The following is a 22,643-nucleotide window of genomic DNA, read 5'->3' as shown; positions in this document are numbered from 1 at the left end:
AGAAATAGACGCTCAACTCTATGGTCAACTAATCTTTGACAAAGCAGGAAAGAATGTCCAATGGAAAAAAGATAGCCTCTTTAATAACTGGTGTTGGGAAAATTGGACAGCCACGTGCAGAAAAATGAAATTGGACCATTTCCTTACACCACACACAAAAATAGACTCAAAATGGATGAAGGACCTCAATGTGAGAAAGGAATCCATCAAAATCCTTGAGGAGAACACAGGCAGCAACCTCTTTGACCTCGGCCGCAGCAACATCTTCCTAGGAACATCGCCAAAGGCAAGGGAAGCAAAGGCAAAAATGAACTGTTGGGATTTCATCAAGATCAAAAGCTTTTGCACAGCAAAGGAAACAGTTAACAAAATCAAAAGACAACTGACAGAATGGGAGAAGATATTTGCAAACGACATATCAGATAAAGGACTAGTGTCCAAAATCTATAAAGAACTTAACAAACTCAACACCCAAAGAACAAATAATCCAATCAAGAAATGGGCAGAGGACATGAACAGACGTTTCTGCAAAGAAGACATCCAGATGGCCAACAGACACATGGAAAAGTGCTCCATATCACTCGGCATCAGGGAGATACAAATCAAAACCACAATGAGATATCACCTCACACCAGTCAGAATGGCTAAAATCAACAAGTCAGGAAATGACAGATGCTGGCGAGGATGAGGAGAAAGGGGAACCCTCCTACACTGTTGGTGGGAATGCAAGCTCGTGCAACCACTCTGGAAAACAGCATGGAGGTTCCTCAAAATGTTGAAAATAGAATTGCCCTATGACCCAGCAATTGCACTACTGGGAATTTACCCTAAAGATACAAACGTAGTGATCCAAAGGGGCACGTGCACCCGAATGTTTATAGCAGCAATGTCCACAATAGCTAAACTATGGAAAGAACCTAGATGTCCATCAACAGATGAATGGATAAAGAAGATGTGGTATATATACACAACGGAATACTATGCAGCCATCAAGAGAAACGAAATCTTGCCATTTGCGACAACATGGATGGAACTGGAGCGTATCATGCTTAGCGAAATAAGTCAATGGAGAAAGACAACTATCATATGATCTCCCTGATATGAGGAAGTGGTGATGCAACATGGGGGCTTAAGTGGGTAGGAGAAGAATCCATGAAACAAGATGGGATAGGGAGGGAGACAAACCATAAGTGACTCTTAATCTCACGAAACAAACTGTGGGTTGCTGAGGGGAGGGGGGGTTGGGAGAAGGGGGGTCGGGTTATGGACATTGGGGAGGGTATGTGCTTTTGGGTAAATTAGAAGGGGAGGTGAACCATGAGAGACTATGGACTCTGAAAAACAATCTGAGGGGTTTGAAGTGGCAGGGGGGTGGGAGGTTGGGGTACCAGGTGGTGGGTATTATAGAGGGCACAGCTTGCATGGAGCACTGAGTGTGGTGAAAAAATAATGAATAATGTTTTTCTGAAAATAAATAAATTGGGAAAAAAATATGATTACATCCCCAAACAAAAACTGTGGACCCCAAGATGCAAGCCTACTGTCCTAGACATGAGAGCCTCATTAATGCCTTTGTACTTAACAATTGAAGAAGATGCACCCAAACATTCCTTGCAAAAAATATACAAGAATGTCTGCACTTGACCTATGTATATATTTTTTCTGTTATTCCTGCACTGTATCCTTTGCCAGAATAAATCTTAAACCATGAACTGTTTAAAAAAAAAAAAAAAAGAAGCCAAAATTAGAAACAATCCCCAAACCCACCAAAGGTGACTAGATAAACTCAGCTCATCAGCAATAACATGGTATGAATTATTGATACATGTAACAACATGAATGAATCTCAAGATAATTATGCTGAATAAAAAACAGACCATAAAGAGTATATACTGAATAAAAAGTATATTCCTTTTACATAACTGTGATATTGTGATTTTTAGTAAGAAATATATATTTGGTTTTCATCCCCATTTCTGGCACAGAGCTCCTAAAATCCTTGAAATTTCCTAAGTGATAAGAGCTATGATTTTCATATTTGTAATAAATCCCTCTCCACCTCACCTGAGTATATTACTGAAGTGACTTCAGGAAAGCCACTAAAGATGGGGGCTGGTTGCCAGGGGAACCTACCATGTGATCAGAGGGTTGGAACTTTCAGTCCCACCCACCCTCAACTTTGGGGAAAAGGAATGGACTTGATTGAGTTCAAGCACACCATGGGTCAATGATTAAATCAATCAACCTATATAATAAAGCCTCCATAAAAATCCAAAAGGACAGAGCTTCCAGGTTGGTAAGCCAGAATGCATTGCTATGTTGGGAGAGTGGCGTATCCCAAACGCCATGGGGACAGAAGCTCATATGTTCTGCCAGACCTCTAGCTATTCAACCATATCCTTCAAAATATTTTGTAATAAACTAGGAATCTAGTAAGCAAACTGGTGTCCTGAGTTCTGTAAGCCACTCAGGCTAATTAATAAACCCCAAGAAGGGGGTCGTGGGAATGCCCAATTTAGAGCCAGTTGGAAGTGGAGGGAACAGTCTGGGCTTAAGAATGAAATTGGGCAGGTTGTGGGGGAGGGGGCAGTGCAATGGGACAGAACTCTTAACCTGTGAGATCTGATACTGTCTCCAGGGAGATAAATGTCAGAACTGAGTTAAACTGCAGGACACCCAGCTGGTGTCAAATTGCCTGATGTGTGGAAAACCCACACATTTGGTGTCAGGAAAGAAGAAGTGTTGCATGAAGAATTTAGTGTACAGGAGACACATCACAGAGTGTTCTTTCTTTACAGTAACATTCTAGGAAACGCAAACTAATCTACAGAGACAAAAAGCAGATCAGTGGTGGCTCTGGAGGTGAGGAACTGACAGGAAGGAGGGATGAAAAGGGCCACAAGGAAACTTCTGTGGGTAATGGCACACTCACTTTCTTGTTGATGGTGATGATGTCAGGAGTGTGCGCACATGCCAGAACTTACGAGACTGTACATTTTGAATAGTCACAGTTTACTTTATGTCAATTATGGCTCCATAAAACTTCCAAAAATGGATCAGTGGAGATGGATACAAAAGGAGGACAGAAAATTAACTAGGAGATCCCCGAACATTTCTTTACTACTTAGTTCTAAAATGATGGCCAAGCTAAAATGACTCCATTGTGAGCCGCAGACACACAAGAGAAATTTAGCACAGAGACAGGCCACTGCTCCAAGAGTATTTACAAAGGGCCAGTTCGTGGCATCATAAGCAGCAATGAGCTCAGTTCCCTAAGGCAAGTTTTCCCCCTACACAATACCCTCACCCAGAGGGCTCTGAACCCGCCAACCTCATCAGGAAGTGTGTCAGCGGCTCAACTCTCCAGCCCTGCAGGGAAGCAGTAAGCAGAAACACCCTTGTTCCTCAAGATATGAGGCCTGGGGGAGCCATTAAGTCCCACTAAACCCAAGTCCTTGCAGCAGCCATCACCCCCGCCTGCTTGCCTGAAAGGGCTTCCAGGAGAAAGCCCACTTGCAGACCCATAGAACACCAAGTGCAAGGAAGCCACTACATATTACTCCTAGGAAACAAATAAATGCTTCTTTGACAAATAAAAAAGAATTGAACTACCTCCCTTTTCACCTTAGTTGGACAGCAAGAAAAGCCATTAACCAGTACCACATTGTGATGAACATGAAAAGCTCCTACACAGTTTACCAAAATATTATTACTTCTAATCCACACGAAGTATTTGTTAAATTAATGCCCTTTTAAACAAAACTCAAATTGTCAGCTCCTCATTCAAGGTAATAATAAACAGGAGAACTATATACATTTTACAAGTAGAATGTTAAATTAAGCTAAAAGGCATTGTTTTTATAATATAAATTACAACAGTAAACACTCAAAACCTAATAACATCAACATTTTAACACGTGCTAGAGACACAACTTTCAGAAAAATGCTGATCTCGAAGAACTTTAAAAATTCAGGAATAATTTTTAAGTACTCAGAATTTACCTGATATCACCTATGAGGTTTAAGGCTTTTTAAAAGCTCTAGTTTTTGTTTCCAATTATCCAGTTAGCTGTAAATTAAAAGTTTTCTCAAAAATTAGTCATCACCTCCTCTTTTTGTTAAGAAGTATCACCTATTTTTCTCTACCTTACTCATTCACATCATTTGAGATGACATTCACCAAACAAGTTTACAAAACCCAAAATGCATTAAAACTCGTTAAGTTCTTAGAGGAAACAGCAAACTATAAGATACAAAATTCGACAATTTGCCAAGCGTGTGACAAAAATATTATCACCAAACCCCAAAATACCCAGTTGAACCATATGAAATTACCATTTTTGTTGGTAAAAACAGCCAAATGTTGGTAATTTCACATGAAAGAACACAATTAAAAAGCAATAAAATTAAAATAACAATAAAGCTGTGAAATCTAGCAACAAATGTTTCCCTAGCATACGTGCTACTAAACAGAATTTCGGTGTTTTTCGAAACAAAAAGCATTCTGATGGCAATGTTTTTGGCAACAAGAAACTGCACTCACCAAATAAAGTTAAGATCAAATAAATGGCTATTTTAGTTAACTATTCCCAATTGTTTAGGCCATGAAAGCAGGAAGAGAAATATGAGAGAGTATAATTTCTCAAATTTGTCCTTGGTCTCAAAACTTCAAGTCTGGCATCCTATCAACTCCGTTCTTCTGAACGTATTCCAGCAAGTAAATCATGAGCGCCATCCAAAGGATCAGGCGGGGTTTCTAGGTAACTTTATAAAAAATCGACCAAAGAACCCAAATCATAAAGCTGACAGTAGTGGACCAGTTACAGATGATGAATGGGAACATTTGTATACAGAAGCATTTATATATAGTACGTCACCTATGTCCTACATGCTACAACTTAATGGAACCCACTTAACAGCTAAAGAGGTCAGGGCTCAAAATAGTAACTTATCCCAGGGGACAGCACTAGTAAAATATAAAAGAACTTAAATTCAAAACGGATTTCTGTCAGATGCCAATTTTCTTTTTTTTAAATTGAGGTTTAAAACTATATAGTTGACCCTCGGACAACAAGACTTTGAACTGCACAGGTCCATTTATACGTGGTTTTTATTTTTGTTTGTGTTTTTTATATATATAAATATGGTACAGTACTGTAAACATATTCTCTCCTTATGATTTTCCTAGTGACACTGACATTTCTCTCACTTACCTTATTGTAAGAATACAATTTCTGATAAATATGACATACAAAGTAGATGTTAATCAACTGCTTATGTTATCAGTAAGGCTTCCAGTCAACAAAAGGCTATTAGTAAAGCTTTGAACAGTCAAAAGTTATACGCAGATTTTCAACTGTGTGCATGTTGGCACCCCAACCCCTGTGCTGTTCAAGGGTCAACTGTGTTAGCTGCAGGTGCACAACATAGTGCTTTGAAGTTTGTATATAAAAATGATCATCACCACATGTATTGACAACAATTTTTTTTCTTGTAATGGGAACTTGTAAGATTTACTCTGTTTTCATAATTTTCAAATATGCAATACAATATTACCAACTAGAGTTGTCATGCTGTGCATGACATCCCCAGGACTTATTTGGAAGTCTGTAGCTTCTAAACCCTTCACCCAGTTCTCCCGCCTTCGACTCTCTGCCTCTGGCACCCATCAATCTGTTCTCCACATCTATAATCTTGGTTTTTTTGTTTTTGTTTTTAAATTCTTCATATAAGTGAAATCATACAGCATTTGTCTTTGATTTATTTCACTTAGCATAATCTCCTTAAGTTCCATCCAGGTTTCCTCAAATGGAAAGATTTTATTCTTTTTTATGGTTGAACAGTATTCCGTTACGGTTTCCACACACCATATCTTCTTTATTCATTCATCCGTTGATGGACATTTAGGCTGTTTGCATATCTAGTCTATTGAAAATAATGCTGCAATGAACACAGGGGTACAGATATCTTTTCAAATTTTCGTTTTCAGTGGATAAATATCTAGAAGTGGAACTGCTGAATCATAAGGCAGTTCTACTTGTAGCTTTTCAAGGAACCTCCAGACTGTTTTCCACACTGCTCACCCCAATTTACATTCCCACCAACAGGGCATGAGGGTTCCTTCTCTTCTATATTGTCACCAACATTTATTGTCTTTTTGATAACAGCCATTCTAATATGTGTGAAGGGATATCTCACTGTGGTTTTGATTTGCATTTCCCTGATGATCAGTGATATTGAGCATCTTTTCATGTACCTGCTGCCCATCCAATGTCTTCTTTGAAAAAAATATTTATTCAAATTTTCTGCCCCCTTTTTAATATTTTTCGTGCTATTGAGTTGTATGAGCTTTTTATATATCTTGGATATTAACCTCTTATCAGAGATATGAGTCGCAAATATTTTCTTCCCTTCAGTAGTTTGCCTTTTCATTTTGCTGATGATTTCCTTTGCTGTGCAGAAGCTTTTTAGTTTGATGTAGTTCCTTTCTTTTCTTTTTTTTTTTTTTTGCTTTTGTTGCCCTTGCTTTTGTAATTCAGATCCAAAAAATAATTGCCCAGACCACTTATACTTTCTTGTAGAACTCTTATGGATCCAGATCTTACATTCAAGTCTTTAGTCTATTTTTAGTTAATTTTTGTGTATGCTGTAGAGGTAGTGGTCCAGTTTCATTCTCTTGCATGTAGCTGTCCAGTTTTCCTCACACCATTTATTGAAGAGACTGTGTCATTGTATATTCTTGGCTGCTCTATCATAAATTGACCATATATGCTGGATGTATTTCTGGACTCTCTATTCTAGTCCACTGATCTGTGTGTCTGCTTTTATAGTTTTGATTACTGTAGCCTGGTGATATAGATTGAAATCGGGAAGCATGATGCCTCTGGCTTTGTTCTTTCTCAGGATTGCTTTGGCTATCCAGACAGGATCTTTTGTGGTTCCACACAAATTTTAAAATTAGGTTCTATTTCTGTGAAAAATACACTTGGAATCTTGAGAGGGTTTCCCCTGAATCTGTAGATTGCTTTGTGCAGTAGAGGTATTTTAAAAACATTAATTCCTCCAACCCAATTCAAAACCAGCTCTGTCAGATATCAAAGTTGTATAACATTTCTGCAACGAAGACCTTCTTTTAGGATCACCATTTGAGCACCCACTGTCTGCTAGAAGCTCTGAGTATTTTTTTTAATGTTTCCAGCAACTCGTCAAGATTATCCTCCTTTTAGATGAGGGAAAGGAGGATCAAGGATTTAAGTGATTTTGCTCAAGAGCTTAAGCCTGTATGTTTTTAGCATTTGAACCCAAGATTTTCTATTAACTCCTAAACTTACACCCCCTCTACTGTACCACTACTCTGCCATACCTAGTAACTAGCACCAACTGATATGGTCAATAACACACACAGCTAACCCTGGAACTAGATGGGTTCGAACTGCACAGGTCCACTTGTAAGTGGATTTTTTTCGATTACTACAGTACAGTATTGTAAATGGATTTTCTTTTCCTTATGATTTTCTTAGTAACATCTTTTCTCCAATTTACTGTAAGAATACAGTATACATACACATAATATAAAAAATACATGTTAATTGACTGTTTATATTATTGGTAAGGCTTCTAGTCAAGGCTCTCAGTAGTTAAGTTTGGGGGAGCCAAATGTTGTAAATGGATTTGACTGTGTGGGGGTCAGTGTTCCTAACCACTTCACTGTTTCAAGGGTCAACTGCAATTAAAATGGAAATGCACACAACTATTAAACCATACATTTGTTATCGCTTCTTGGCCTTTTGGCTATGATCAAGTGTAAACTATGTATTTGTTAACAACTGTAAGCCATTCCACTGAGGCTGAAACACTATATGACTGCAAGAGACTTAGGAATGATTCCAGTAACACCATCTGGAGACGCACTGTCTTGCCCATCCAACTATTCTAGGCAGTTAGGACAAGGACTCAGGGTTTCCTCAATCCTTACTTGCCAAAGATCATAAAAATATGTATGTGGAAATTACTTAGCACAAATCAACGGCCATAATATGTGGCTTACATTATTATACAAAACGTGTCAATGTATTCTGAGATACAGACAACAAGCATATGAAGTAATTTTAACTCATCCAAAGATATATGATAGTTATAATAGATTTACCAAGTAATTTTGTACCCTGCCTTAGAATTTAAAAAAAATCTTAGCATTGTTCCAAATAGCCTCTTCTTTAAATCAAAAACCAAGAGCTATTTAATGAAGTTTAAACCAATGCATAACTTTTAAGTACCACACAAAGCTTTCTGGTTATATTAGAAGAAAGAAGAAATGCTGAACTGAGACTCTCCCATCAGATTATGTTGACTTTTAACTTTAGAGAAAACAGTAACTTAAACCAACAAGTCATATAAATGTGGCCTTGCTCTTATGACTTTCAGATCATAACCACAGAAACCAAAATGTAGTAGATACTGTCTATAGGCATTCAATATTTATTCCCACCCCCACTGTCTCCTTCCCTATATTACGGAGACTATAAGGCTAAAAGCTCATTTCTCAGGTCCCTTGCCATGGACTTTAATTTTTCTTCTTTCTGTATCTATAGGCATTTTATCTCTTTTTTTGCTTTATTGCACTGACTAGGACAATTCTGAGTAAGAACAGTAAGTGACCATCCTTCCTTATTTCCAATGTGAGGCAAAAACATTAAGTCTTTCACCAATAATTGTAATTACTAGCTGTAGGTCTTTCATAGATACCTCTTATCAAGTCGAGAAAGCTCCAACTTTTCTGAGTTTTTATCATTAATAAATTAGGACTATTGTCAAATGCTCTTTCTACACCTAGTGAGATGATCATACAAGTTTGAAGAATTCTGTGTAGTATGTTGATATTGATTGAATTACATAATGATCTTCAGAAGAAGAACCAATGGCACTTTAGCATGATGTATTATACTTTTGATATAAACCTTATTCAGGTTGCTAGTATTCTGAGAAATACCTCTTTTTTTAATATCAGAGTAATAATGGCATCCTAAAATAAATTAGTGTTCCTTCTATTTTCTGAAGATTTTGTATATAATTGGCTTTACTTCTTTCTTAGTTAAGTTGGTAGAATTCACCAGTGAGTCCAATTGGGCTTTGAGGGTTTTTTGGGGGGAATGAGGGGTTAACTACAAATTCAATTTCTTGAATAAAGAGCTATGCATGTTATCCATTCCTTCTAAAAAGATTTTTAGAATATGATATTTAATTTCAAAATACTTGGAGGTTTCATAGATAAAATGATACCGACTTCTAGCTTAGTTTCAATAAGGTTAAAAAAAAAAAAGACATATTCCTGAAAAATTACCTGTAAAGTGAAAGCATGGAAATCAAGATAAATACCTTGTGACTTTGATGAAATCTGTCCATTTATCTAAGTTATCATAATATTCCCTTGAGCTTCCATTTGTAGAATCTATATTGATGGTCTCTCTTTTCTGATATTAGGAATTTTGCCTTCTCTTTTTTTCCCTGATTAGTACAACTACAAGTAGATCAATTTTTATTGATCTCAAAAAGAAAGTCAGCTTTTGGTTTCACAGATCTTTTTTCCTACAGTTTTTCTGTTTTCTATTTCAATGATTTCTGCTCATATCTTTGGTAACTTCTTCTCTGCTTGTTCTGGGTTTAATTTGCTCTTTGCCCTCTAATTTCTTAAGGTAAAGGTTTAGATTTATTAATCTAAAAGGTTTAGATTATTGTTTCAAAGCTTCTGTTTCCTATTATAAGCATTCAACACTATAAATTCCCCCTGCTTTAGGTGAATCCCATAAATCTGGATATGTTGTACTTTCATTTTCATTCAACTCAAAATATTTTCTAATTTCCCTTGTGACTTCCTCTTTGACCCACAGGACTTTGAGAATGTGATATTTAATTTCAAAATGTATGGATATTTCAGATATCTGATAATGATTTTTAGCTTAGTTTCATTACAGTCAAGATATACAGATATATTCCTGAAAAGTCAGCTGGAAAGTGAAAGTATGAAAACAAAATTCAAATTTCTGATAATAAATTAATGAAATGATTGGTCTACAAAGTGAGACAGAATTGAAGATCAAGTCTTCCAGCATCCCTTCCTCTAAAGGATATTAAGAACATTATGTTCTCTCTAAAGCCCATCTCAAAATCAACAGACTTGTTTATTTTCCTTCTACCCTTCCAAAAAAAATTAATAAATGAAAGGAAGAAAAAGACAATTTCACATAGATCATCTCATTTGATTTTTACAACTCTATAAAACAAATGATAAACATTTTGTACATGGAAAATGAAGCTCAAAGGAGTAACTCGCCTTACTGGTTGGCCATGTTTCATTACTCTTGAATTATCCCTTGAAGATAGAGCTAATATAGATCATTTAAATCTCTAAATAATTCAAAACCTCATTTCAGCCACTGTTGGAATCAACACCACCTCAGTTCAGAGTAAGCTGTAGTAAAAAACAACGAGGTTTAAGTTTTATCATCTTGACTGCTCATATCCATTCATTATTAACAAAAATCAGATAACAAAAAACTAATTAAAACCCAGGGATAAAAAGTAAATGGGAAAAATATGAGGAAGGAAAAATGAGACCCAAGTTTAATAAGTCATAAACTATATAGCCACTTTTGTTTTTCACACAAAAACTAATATGAAATGAATATATCAAGTTACAATTTTTTCTCTTTCAAATTCTTGAACTGTTGATTAGGAGTTAAAACTCTAATATTTATATATTAAAATATATTAATATGTAGTATTTTGAAATATTAAACTATTTTATAGTATTCCATTTCAAATTAAAATTCTAAACTACAATGTTAAGGAAATTAATTGGCTTTAAGGGTAAGAGGTACACATCCTTACCGTATAACTGCTGATTTACGGGTTGCAGAAATTCCCCTCAGGTAGCATCACCACTTTGGCTCAGATATCAATAGTACAGCAATCAAAATTAAAACTGAAAAAAAAATTAAATAACAGTAAGTAAAAAGCATTCAAGTCTTCATAAAAGTCTTAAATTCAGATTTCACATTTAAACAATTTCATCAAGGGAGTTCTAGTCCCAGAACTAGTTTTTTTAATTAGTTTAAGCAAGGAGCTAATAAGGTATGTGAATTCCTGTATAATTCCAACTCCCTATCCTGGAATGAGCTCTGAAATTAACATCAAGAAATCAGAGTAAATAGCTTAGGGGCAGAAAAACAAAAAGCCAAGCATATTACAGGTATATTCAACTGAACAGCTCAGTTCATAGATTAAACACACATACACTTAAGGTTTTAGTACTGCCCATAATGAACTGAACATAGATGATTCACACAAGAACTCTATCAGACAAGAGCTTCTGTATCAATTTTTCACACAAAAATATTAGATTCAGAGGCACCTGAATTTAAATACAGGTGGTGCAGTTGGTCAAGCGTTGACTCCTTGTTTCGGCTCAGGTCATGATCTCAGGGTCTTGAGATCGAGCCCTGCATCAGGCTCTGGGCTCCCCAGGAAGTCTACTTAGGACTCTTTCCTTCTGCCCCTATTCCACACCACCCCCCAAATAAACAAATAAATCTTTTTTAAAAATCTGTTTAAATTCAATAAAAATCTCGGTGATCCCTTTATAAATACTTTAATAGAACGTATGCAGATAAAGCAGTATTGAAGATTTAATACTTGCTGAATCTACCCTAGGAAGTGCTTCCAGAATAACAGATATTCATAACAGCAAGACTCTAGAGCAATCTGATATTGTTTATAAATGCTCTGGAGCTAGGCCGTACCAGAAAGGATAACAGAGTTCCCTACCCAAACAGAGTTATGGTTCACTTAGGAAGAATACGTAGAAGAAAAATTTGGTGACTATCGTTCGTTAATTCAGCAGAAGTTTACCAAGCATCTTGTATGAGTAATTCTCCCCATTGTAAGGCAACAATGCAGGCACAAAAATAAGTAAGAAAATGCCTGCTCATCAGAGAACTCACAGTCCTGTGATGGTGACCAATGCCTGCCAGTAATTATAATACAATAAGGTAGCTGTGTGAAAGCAAAAGCGAGGCGGTGGAGTGGGATACATCCAACAGTCTCGGGGGACAAGGAGCAGGGAGGAGTGAGGCCAGGCAAAGGCCATGCAGGCACAGGAAGGGAGCCGTGTACAATTACCGAAAGGAAAGCAGCTCTGAGTCTCCCGAAGCAGATTCTCTGGATATGCATGAATTATACGTAGGCCGGTTGGATGAGAACATACACAGTTGAGACTGTCACTACCATTTTCAAAGTAGGGGAAAAAACAGATCATTCAATGATCCTCTAATCTACACACGTCCCACGAGTTTGCTTATTTAAAATTAAAAGCAGCACATAATTTTCTTCCCCTTCCTTAGGAGCAGCTGTAGAGCACGCTCTTGATTATGCACAGTAAAAGAAAAGTGAGTTTTTCCTAAGTAATTTGCATTAGTGATCACCTTATTTCCAAACACAGAGAATCAGCCCTAGGTTTTTGATTCTCTGGGCCCAATTTTAACCTCTACCAGATCACCTTATCTGCATGATTCTGAAAGTAACTAGCCCGATACATTTCACGTTAGAGATGGTCTGTCTAGCTAACTGTGAAGGAAAGGGTCCGATGTGCATGTTTTCAGGATGACCATTTGTGTTTAGCAATCATGTCAATTCTTCCTTTGGGAAATACAACTGTGAGTTTTCCCACTTGCCTAAAATGCTATGTACTATTAATTTGATAACAGCTATCACTTGGTGAATAGCTTTACTCAGGAATAAGCACAGCGCTCACATGTCACATACATTTTAACTTAATCCTCACAACGCAGGTAATATCCATCTCCATCAAAAAGCAAGGAGACCAAGGACCAGAAGGTGACATGCCCAGGATGACAGAGCCTGGAGGAAGCAGGGTCAGGATCGGTCTGTCTGGCTGTGGTCACTCTTCTGTATAAGCCCCCTTCTGGACACATACACGTGCATTTTTCTTTCCTGCTCAGCTGCTCCCATGCCTTACTTAAGTCAGGAACCATAAAAATCTGGAAGAATCAACTAGACTTTGTGAGTGTGGTGCTTAATTTTACAGGGTAGAGGATATCTTTAACTCCTCTGAAGCTACAGTTTAAGGTTATTAAGTGTGAAATCCAGCACCTCTACTTAGAGGTGTCAGGGAAACACGTTTATATGCGACACCAGAACTGAAATTCTATTTATGTCCCATGGATAATGCTGAAAATGCTTCTCTGTGGCCGTGGTCTAAGAGCACGGTTGCCCTGTCACTTCTTCCACCAGGCCCACATCCATGATGCTCCCGCAGCATGCAGGCCTTCTTCTCGATTCCATGCATCCCTGTTGTGCCTAGCTTCAGAATGCAACCCAGTACAGCCTTCTCCCCCCATCTATTCAGCTCTTTAGCTGCTCAAAAAACATTTATTGTAGTGATGTGTCAGGCATGGTGCGTCCCCCCACCCTGGAAGATCAAAGCCCAGTCCTACAACCGCCACAACCTCTTGGTCCACCAGAAGAGAAGTGTACACACAAGGAATTAGTATTCAGTGAGATAAAGGCATATACAGAGTATTAAGAGACCACAAGGGAGGGAGCAGAGCCACTGAGGAGAGGAAGTGGCAGGAAAGACATCACAGCCCTGGTAACATAGGTGCCTTAATTCAGAGGACAGATGATGATGACCTAAAATAAGATGGGAGAATTTTTTAAAAGGAACAAACCTGAGAGACATAGGTGGTGGGTGATGAAGTCGCTGGGATGCTAGGTAATGTCTCTCGGAAGACAGAGTACTGTCTGGCAATGATGGATGTGTTTTATAGACGAACACCATCCAAAATGGCAGCCTCCAGCTGCACAGAGCACTTGACTGAGCACTTGGAATGTGGCTAGTATGGCTGAGAAACTGAATTCTTAATTTTATTTCATTTTAATGAATGTTAATTTAAATAGCAACACATGACTAACAGCTACTGTGCCGAACAGTGCAGTTCTTAACAATTCAGGCTTGAGACACTGAGTTGAGGGGTTATCATCAGTATCTGGGGAAAGGAACAGCAAGAGAAAGGTATATGAGCACTCAAGTATTTGCTGAATAAATAAATGAACAAGCCAATGAACAAAGAACAAACTGGATGATCTGTAAGGACTCCTCCCCCTAAAATTCCATTCAGGGGCGCTAGGTGGCTCAGTCGGTTAAGCATCTGCCTTTGGCGCAGGTCATGATCCATGGTCCTGAGACTGAGTCCAGCACTGGGCTCCCTGCTTAGTGCGAAATCTGCTTCTCCCTCTCCCTCTGCCTTGCTTGTGCTCTCACTTTTGCTCTCTCTCAAATAAACAAAATCTTAAAAAAAAATAAATAAATAAAACAAAGTTCCCTTCCAAGAGGTACTTATCCCTGCTCCTTCAAGTTTTGAATACTACTTTCAATATGATGGCATCAGACCTCAGCCTAATTCCTAAAATACTGCTAAAATTAAAATTCCTATTCAGTGTAAAAAGCAAGAAAAGAAAAAATGGTACCATGACATTATTGCAATAATCACAGACCAAGAATAATCAAACCAGGGTAAGTAACTCTCTAGGAAAATGTGTCCAAACACATTTATGGATGAGGACCAAATGGCTTTATGATGAGCTCCGGTCATTACAAATCTATTCACCTCCTAAGCAGTTCAGCTGATGTTCAATTTACATTCTTCTACACTCTGCTGAGAGGAATGACTGAATTTAATCTCACAAAACACCTAATTTTGTTCTCCAGAGCATTTTAAAAGGTCAATGATAATAAAGTTGTCCACAGTAATATGCCCCTTTATCTTAGTTATCCACAACATCCAAGTCAATGTGAGAAAAATAACTCTGGGACACGAAAACGTTTAACCTGAGAACAGGTTGTGTCCAAATGAGTCACTGTTAATCTGCCAAGGTTATCCTAATCTGATTGTATAAGGCTTTGTTTACTATTTTGGTCCTTGCCATCCCCTTACAGCTTCCCAATTCTAGCTCTGCAAAGAGAAGCTGTTTCAGAGAGCTGTTCCCCTGCCCTGCTTTCCAGGGCTACCCTGTTAACCAGAGTCAAACTCTAAATCCCTCCGTCCCCAGGAGACCACATCGTCACTGTTCTTAACTGTTCACATATAAAGTTCTATTTACAAGACTGTTAGGCACTTTCGAACCAACGCAGCCTCCGTTAGCTTCAGAGAAACAGAGCTGATCAGAATGTCTAATAAGAATGTTTTTAGCTAGAATCATCTGACAACACAGTAAAACGGCAGTCTGGCATTTTCCCCCCCTGGCCTCTCAGGTTGACACCTGTGTTCTAATTCCCAAGGCTGGATCAGCCCTACGTGTCTGAAATCAGAGCCAGAAAAGACACACTTAGCTGGCCCCACAATTCAATTCAATGTATGAGTGAGTTCCTTTGTAGAAGGTAAAACAAAAACACTAAGTAATAAGACAAGGTCTTGGTCTCCAGAAAGCTTTATCTGGTGGGAAAGAGTAAATAAATACAAAAAATATGAAACAAGTCACAGAAGGGATATTGCTGTGAATAAAACAGAAATAATTGCAGCTAGCTGATGTTCACTGGTCACCTATAGGTATCACATGCTCAGCCAGGTTCACTTTCACGTATTTAATAATTAATAAAACCACATTAATTATGAGTGCAAATGAAAAATTCTCCCAGTTTTGGGTAATCTGTTCATTAAAAAGTACTTATCCCAGACCTTAATACAAGGATCATAAAATAATATTGTCTTCCCCTTAACTTAACGAACTGTGTAACTACCTAGTAAAATACAAGGAACAAATGATCAATTCCTGATATGAGTTTTGCAGAGATCCACAGCTGGTCCACACCTCTGGGCTAATAATGGTTAAAGAATCGAATAGCCCAGATAAAGTTCTGGGTCATGTCAACCACTCATTGGTCCATTCAAACACTTACTATCCTACTGTGTGTGAGAGATACAACCAGGAGTCAGACAAAGGTGAGCCCATACCCAGAAAGACACCACACAGCAAGTCTGAAAGTGCTAAGTGGCCAGAGAAACGGGCAGCATGCGGCAAGAGACCCAACGTTAGTGGCCGCTGCAATAAATGGGAAAAGACTTCAAATCGCATGGGGCTCAAAGTGACACCATGAGACTGATTACTACCTTGTGAGATGCACAGAGTATACAGAGTTAATATAAAGATAAGTGCTGTATCATCACTTAACTATTAGGACAGTGTGAGGAAGTCAGGATCAAGTGCACCAGATCCGGCGCTTGCTCACAAAATGAAAAGTGTGCACCTGCCTGCCTGTCTCCAGAAAGCTAATGGAAACTCACGGGCAAGGATTAGAAGGGGGTTGAGATCCAGCCCCCATGCAGCACCGAGTTCTCCTCCGCCCTCGCTCTCCCTGGACCCACATGCCTGAACACTGTTCAGGGAGAGGGAGCTGTGAGTTTAGAACCCCACTTGTTAAGAAACACTATTTGAAGTAATGCTTTCTTTTTATTCAGTGAAAGCTTACATCTTTCTAACTGCAAACCAACCAACGCTCTGTTCTGCCCACTGAAACCAAGTAGAACCTACCACAGCCTCAGTTCAGCAAACATCCAAGTATCTGAAGGCAGGGTTCGATGTCCCCGTCCCTCCAGCCTTTCCCAGGTGCTCTCCGACCTGTCCTTCCAGGAGGTGCAGCGCTCAGAACAACACATACCAGATGTGGCCTGAGGGAGGCAGCACACCCTGCCCGTCGACACCACGGGCCTGCCAGTTTGTTTCACTGGTTCTGTCTTCTGGGCGCTGCCACCAAGCTGGGCACAGTCTTTCCTGGAAAGACTCCTCCCTGCCCCACCACTCTGGAATAGGATCCCCAAGCTGCCCTTCTGTGGGGCGTCCTCTGCCGCTTCTCCTGAGCTGTCCACTTCCACATTTCTGAGCACCTGCCTCTCCCTGCTCTCTGGGCCTCCCCGCGAGCGGGCTCGGGGTCACTTGCACCACAAAGCACTGCTCAGTTTCCCCAAAGAGCCACTTTCCCCCCTTCTCCGTGCCCACCAACCAAAAGGGCAGTACCGAATGCCCCAGTTTGGTGGGCTCGCAAGCCGGAACTGAGCTGCACGTACACACTCCAGCACTCCAGCAGGTGATGTAAGCCTACATTTCCTGAACTACAAAAATGAGACTGGGGGAGTTATGTGAGCTATCCCACGGGACACCGTGGGCCTTACACGGGGTGAGCAACAGATAGCACCCATCACTGCTGTTACCACTTACTACTTCTCTGCCACCACCACTAACTACAACCTGTTCCCCTCCACACCCGCTCACATCCACCCGCCAGGGAGGGTCGCCTGCATCTATCTCTATACCCCAAGGGCTTCGCGGAGAATCGTTCACAACAGAAGGAAACAAACAGTGAATACATGAGCATACAGGATCCTAAAAAACCAAGACTATCGAAGTTCAGATTTCATTCTATTCTTAAACTGGCCTAGTTATTCATTATCACAGCAATGCACTGAGCAGCTAAGAGATCAAAGAATATAGAGGTTAAAATGTTCAGAAATTCACAGTTAATGGAATCCATTTTCAAAGGCAAAATGGATTACCTAGTTGTATGGTGCTTCTGCCTACCACAAATATTAAGGCTTGTTTGTTTTGTTTGTTTGAGGTTTTTTAATGTTCATGGCAGAGAGGTCTGGCCCTGGGCAGCCAGCCACCTGTGGGCCCTAACACTTTTGACTCCTTACTCTACTCTTCACTATGAAAATTTGTTTCATTTTCATTCATAAATTCCTAGTACCCAGCTCAGTGCTTGGCACACAGCCCACACTCAGAAAACATCTGCCAAATAAGTGAATTTTCTTGAATGCCTAGGTAAAAAAAAAAATCACAATGCCTCTTCCTGACCTACTGGAAAGTTGGACTTGCGTGTGTCCAGTGACCTCGTATTGGCCCCCATGGGTCACCACTTTAAGTGCTTTTAAGTACTGAGCTTCAGCCGAGCAAAGAGCAGGAGAATCTGGGTCAACAGAACACTTATTTCGATTCAGCCAAACGGTTAATGAGCTTTTGTGCAAGGGGCATAAAGAGATAAATAACTTGCTTGAGATAAAATAAGGCTTTCAGCTTGAGAAAAGATTGCTGACTTCGACAAAGTTTTTTAAACGCTTTTTAGCAACATTATGGAACAATCTACAACCACTAAATACAAATGTGGAGGGGTACCAACTGGCACCATCAGGCAGTTTCATTCACAACACTCAGAAACAGCCTGAGAGCACAAGAAAGGAAGGAGGAGGCAAAACAGATGCAGGAGACAGAGGGATAGTGGTGGTCCCAGAGGGGGAGTGAGTTGACCAACAGGAAAAACAGGAAAACAGGGCAAGGCCAAGAGGTCCCTGAAGATTTGTTCCAGAATAGCAAATAAGAGCAACAACACACTTGCCCATTAAGACATCCCAGAATCCCAGAATTTTTTAAACCTCCTTTCTTAAAAGTGGGACACTGTGTCCTTGGCTGATATTCTGGCATTTTTCCTGTTGCTTGTGACCCCACAAAGATGACAAACCAATGATTCTGGGGAGGTCCCTGAACATAATAGCTTAAAAGTTGAAAGAGATCCAATTCAAGTGAGAGATTTTCTTGCCTAAACGATGTTATATTTTTCTCTGCTTTAATTACTGAATCCTGTAATTGGAATTCATCACTGATTCAAAGAGCTGCTAAAAATAGTCTTGTTTCAGAATGCAGAATGAGAGGCATCATGTAATTTTGCTACTAAATGGACTTCTATTTTTTTTCATAGCTCAGTAACTTACTCTTGAAATAGATTTCCTCTTTTTATTAACCAAAAATGTAAAACACTTCAGATATACATTCAACATTAATTTTCAATACTACTTATGCTTTGTAAGTTTGTAAGTGAAATCTCAGACGTATACTAACCTTGCTTAAAAACAGTTCCTTGACCTTTTCCCTTTATATTCAATCATGACCTTCATGGAAGGCCTCTGATGGAAGAGTACAACCTCATTTACACGTGATAAATGAATTAAAACAAAGCCTGTTGTCCCACAGGCTTTCCACTACAAATGGCAATTTGAACCCACTGTGTCACTTACAAAGGGCTTTCTCGAATGAATCATCTCATTTAATCTCCACAACCATCCTAATACAAACAGAAGAGGCAGGAATTTTTAACCATCTTACAAATCAGGAAGCTAGCCCAAAGACTGAAACGGCACCTGAAGGCGGGGGAGAGGCTCACCTCCAGCTTCCTCACCTTCAGTCCCACCCTGTACTCCAAACTCAGCCCCTTCAAAGACACAGCCTGTGGCCTCCTGTGGTTTCCTGGACTGTCCCTCTCAACCCAGCCGGGTCACCCCTCTCCCCCCAACTCCAACAGAGCTCGCGAGGAGTGCCACCCGGGGGCTACTCAACACATCTACTTCCCATGTGGTTTGCTTTGGGACGCCCATGCTCTGTCTTCTCAACTCAGAAGCCCCGGGAGGGTAAAAACTGAATCTCGCATTTCTTAATGTCTAGAATCATGGACATAACAGGCAGACACTGAATTCTTTTTTATGATGCCACCTATTGAAGAACCGTCCTGTAGATGCATGTCTCTCTTTTCCCAACTTTCCAACAACGGCACTGCTCTGCCCTTTGGCTCCACCATCCCAGCTGCAACTCGGTGAGAGATTCCTGGAAGCCGTTCCCGGGCCATCATAAAGAAATTTTAAAAAGCTGTTTTCTTAACGACGATTAAAGCGGCTTTACTCTTTAACTGGTCTGAGTCTCTTCTGCTCTCCTGTACTATAAGCTGTCCCTGGTTTCTGACTGCATGTTGGTTTGTGAGCACCTGGGAACCTGACTCCCTCGTTAACTGTGTCTTGATTTCCTTGATTCCTATGTTCATCTGCTTTCTGTTCAGGCCAGGTCTCACACAGTGAACCTCCAGCCCTCTCCTAAGCTTTGTTGACCCTGACTTTCTCACCCATCCTGACATCAGCCCCAGCCCAGTGCTGCCACGGATCCCACCCAGGCCCATACACAGGGACCAGCTGGCCTGTCGTGAGTGGTCAAGCAAGGGAGAGTGCCTTATTTTTGTATCTTTAACTAATCCCTGGAGTTCTACATTTCCGTAGCAATTTCAAGAGAAAGACAAAGGTAACAAAGGTACCAGCGGCAGCTGCTCTCAGCTCCCCGTGACTCTATATCCTTCCTCTTCAAACTCACATGAAACGTCAGGACAACCTAGGCCAACATACCGAACAGTCAGCAATCAACATCCTGCTGGAAACCAGACACATCAAAACCAAATCAGGGTTACCGTTCGGTTTCATGAAATATGCTGAGTCTTAAATGTGGACAAAGAGAATTGTTACAGAAACGCCCAGAAGTACTTAGGAAATCTGTGCAATGTCGGATGGAAAGAGCAGATGTAAACGCTGTGTGGCAGAGGCCTCTTTTTTTTTCATTCCCGTGACAATTTTTACATATTCCAAAATCAAAATCTATTTCAAAGCCAGCTCTGTAATATCAAACCCGACATAAAGATTCCATGTGCCGTTCAACGAGTTCCTGCAGTTACTTGTTTTCCCCCTTGAGGATAAATTATAGTACAAGCCAATGCAGCAGATGGGTCCATCAACTTCCACCCCCAGGGGACCCTGTGTCCTCAAAGACTGACAAGCACAGCAGCAACACTTTGTAGCACATCTCCAGTCAAAACCTAATGTCCACTATATCTAAAGTAATCAGGGAGCTGAATGGCTCACCACCAGACTACAGGATTACCACAGTTTGTGACAGAAGACCAACATAAGGGGAAAAAACCATCACCACCCAGAAATGAGTGCCCACCTTCCAGTCACCTAAAAAGTAATTTGCTGCCACTGAAAATATTTCTAGCATTGAGTTCTGTCTGCTCTTAATTAAGCAGTAATCATTTAATTAGTGGCATCCAATAGGATCTTGGAAAAAACATTTTCTGAGGACCAGCAGCTGCACAATAACGGGGAAAGAACAGAGATGTGAGCTTCAGAGACGGGAACTCCATGCCTGGATCTGCCACCAGAAGCCGTGGACTCTGGGGAAGTTACTACTGTCTGGGCCTCTATAAATAAGGTCAACGGCAACACCCCACCCCACCCCACCCCCTCAGAGTATAAACATGAGGGAAGGAAGAGCCATGTTGTCAAAGAACACGGCAGGGAGCAAAGATGTTTAATTAGCAGCAGCTACTACAGAAAGCTAAATCCACACTTGTTGGGCACTTGTCATGCACTTGTCATTACACAAGGAGGCAGAAGCAATCCCCATCTAACCCCTAACACAACTGGGCAGTGTTACTTAGGCCACTGTGGCAAAGGGGAAATGGAAACACCAAGGCCTTTGTGAATGCAGAGGACAGGCTGCTTTCTCATTCTCCTCAAGTGACTGTAGTTAACACCCACCTGTCCGAAAACGACAAAGCAGATGTCTATGGCAAGTGGCCAATGTACAAGACGTGCCCCACCCAGCTCTTGTCTGATTTCTGCAAGTAAAGACGATGGCCAATTTATCCAGTGAAAGAAAGGGCATGGAAATGTGGATCTTCCAAACAGGAGGCATTTTGATATTTGAAAGCCCCATGTTTATTTTACGTAACAAAAGCTCCTTTGCTTTTGTAGTTTTTGGTTAAGTTTGAATTCTGCCTGAAATCTGGCAACCCTGAAGTCGTGACGATGCCAAGATCCAGATTCTGTTCTGTTCTCTCCACCACCCACCATAATCCCAAATGGATGACGTCAGCCTTCTCTCCAAATCCAGAAAAGGCCACTCTCCCAAAGACAGACCTCAAGTCTAAAGAGCCTTTCGGCACAGGGGACCCAATTAAGCGACTGACTCACATATAAAGTAAACTGAGAGAATTCAGTGGCAACAACCCATTCAGGGATGGTCAGAAGACTTGAAATCAAAACACACTCCAGCAAGTTTCATATCCAATTTTATCTTCTCCCTTCACAACTACAGAGATAAATGAAATTCCATGGAAATTTACTAAAATAAATACTACATAATCCAGAAACCAAAGGCATATAACAGTATCAATTCCCCTATGTTACAAATACATAAGATTAAATACTATACTTTATTGATCTCAATGCTTAAAATAAATGGCCCTTAAATCTTCCTGACAAAGTGGCCAAAATCCATGGAGGCAACTTAGTGAGTTACTGGACTTAAAAATACTGAAAAGACACTATAATTAACAAAATCATGCAATTTTGATATATGATGGCTCTCCCTCACTACATAACATGCAACTTCAAGAATTTTCAACCTAAAAGAACTGCATATTAATAGTCTCTCCCCTGCCACCTGTTGGTGGCATCATCACCACCACCGCTACAGAGCACCTTCCTGCAACAATTAAGGAAAGGAAGGAAGACAGAAGTGGGAATGCGGGAAGAGATGTGCAGAGGGGAAACTGACATGATCCGTTGGAGCAGCGGGCAGGGGTGGCCCCACTGCTTCGCGGAGGTCGGAAGTGACACAGAGCAGGTGCTCCTGCTCCTCTTTTGCTGATAACCTGAACACAAGGAGATTAAATTCATGCAAAAAAGTGCTGAAAATATCTG

General features: G+C 40.1%; 1 protein-coding gene across 3 annotated transcripts in view; it reads right to left on the bottom strand.

The window, feature by feature from the left end:
• Nucleotides 1–22,643, bottom strand: part of WASF3 (WASP family member 3) — a 136,307-nt gene that overhangs the window by 67,371 nt on the left and 46,293 nt on the right. For all 3 annotated transcript variants that reach the window (XM_044249469.1, XM_044249467.1, XM_044249468.1), the window contains exon 2: nucleotides 10,888–10,981. The gene's annotated coding sequence lies outside the window, so the exon portion shown is untranslated. The remainder of the gene's footprint in view (nucleotides 1–10,887; nucleotides 10,982–22,643) is intronic.

Source organism: Neovison vison, chromosome 5 (assembly GCF_020171115.1).
Source record: "Neovison vison isolate M4711 chromosome 5, ASM_NN_V1, whole genome shotgun sequence".
Classification (NCBI taxonomy): Eukaryota; Metazoa; Chordata; class Mammalia; order Carnivora; family Mustelidae; genus Neogale; species Neogale vison.
This window is presented reverse-complemented; position numbering and strand designations above follow the sequence as displayed.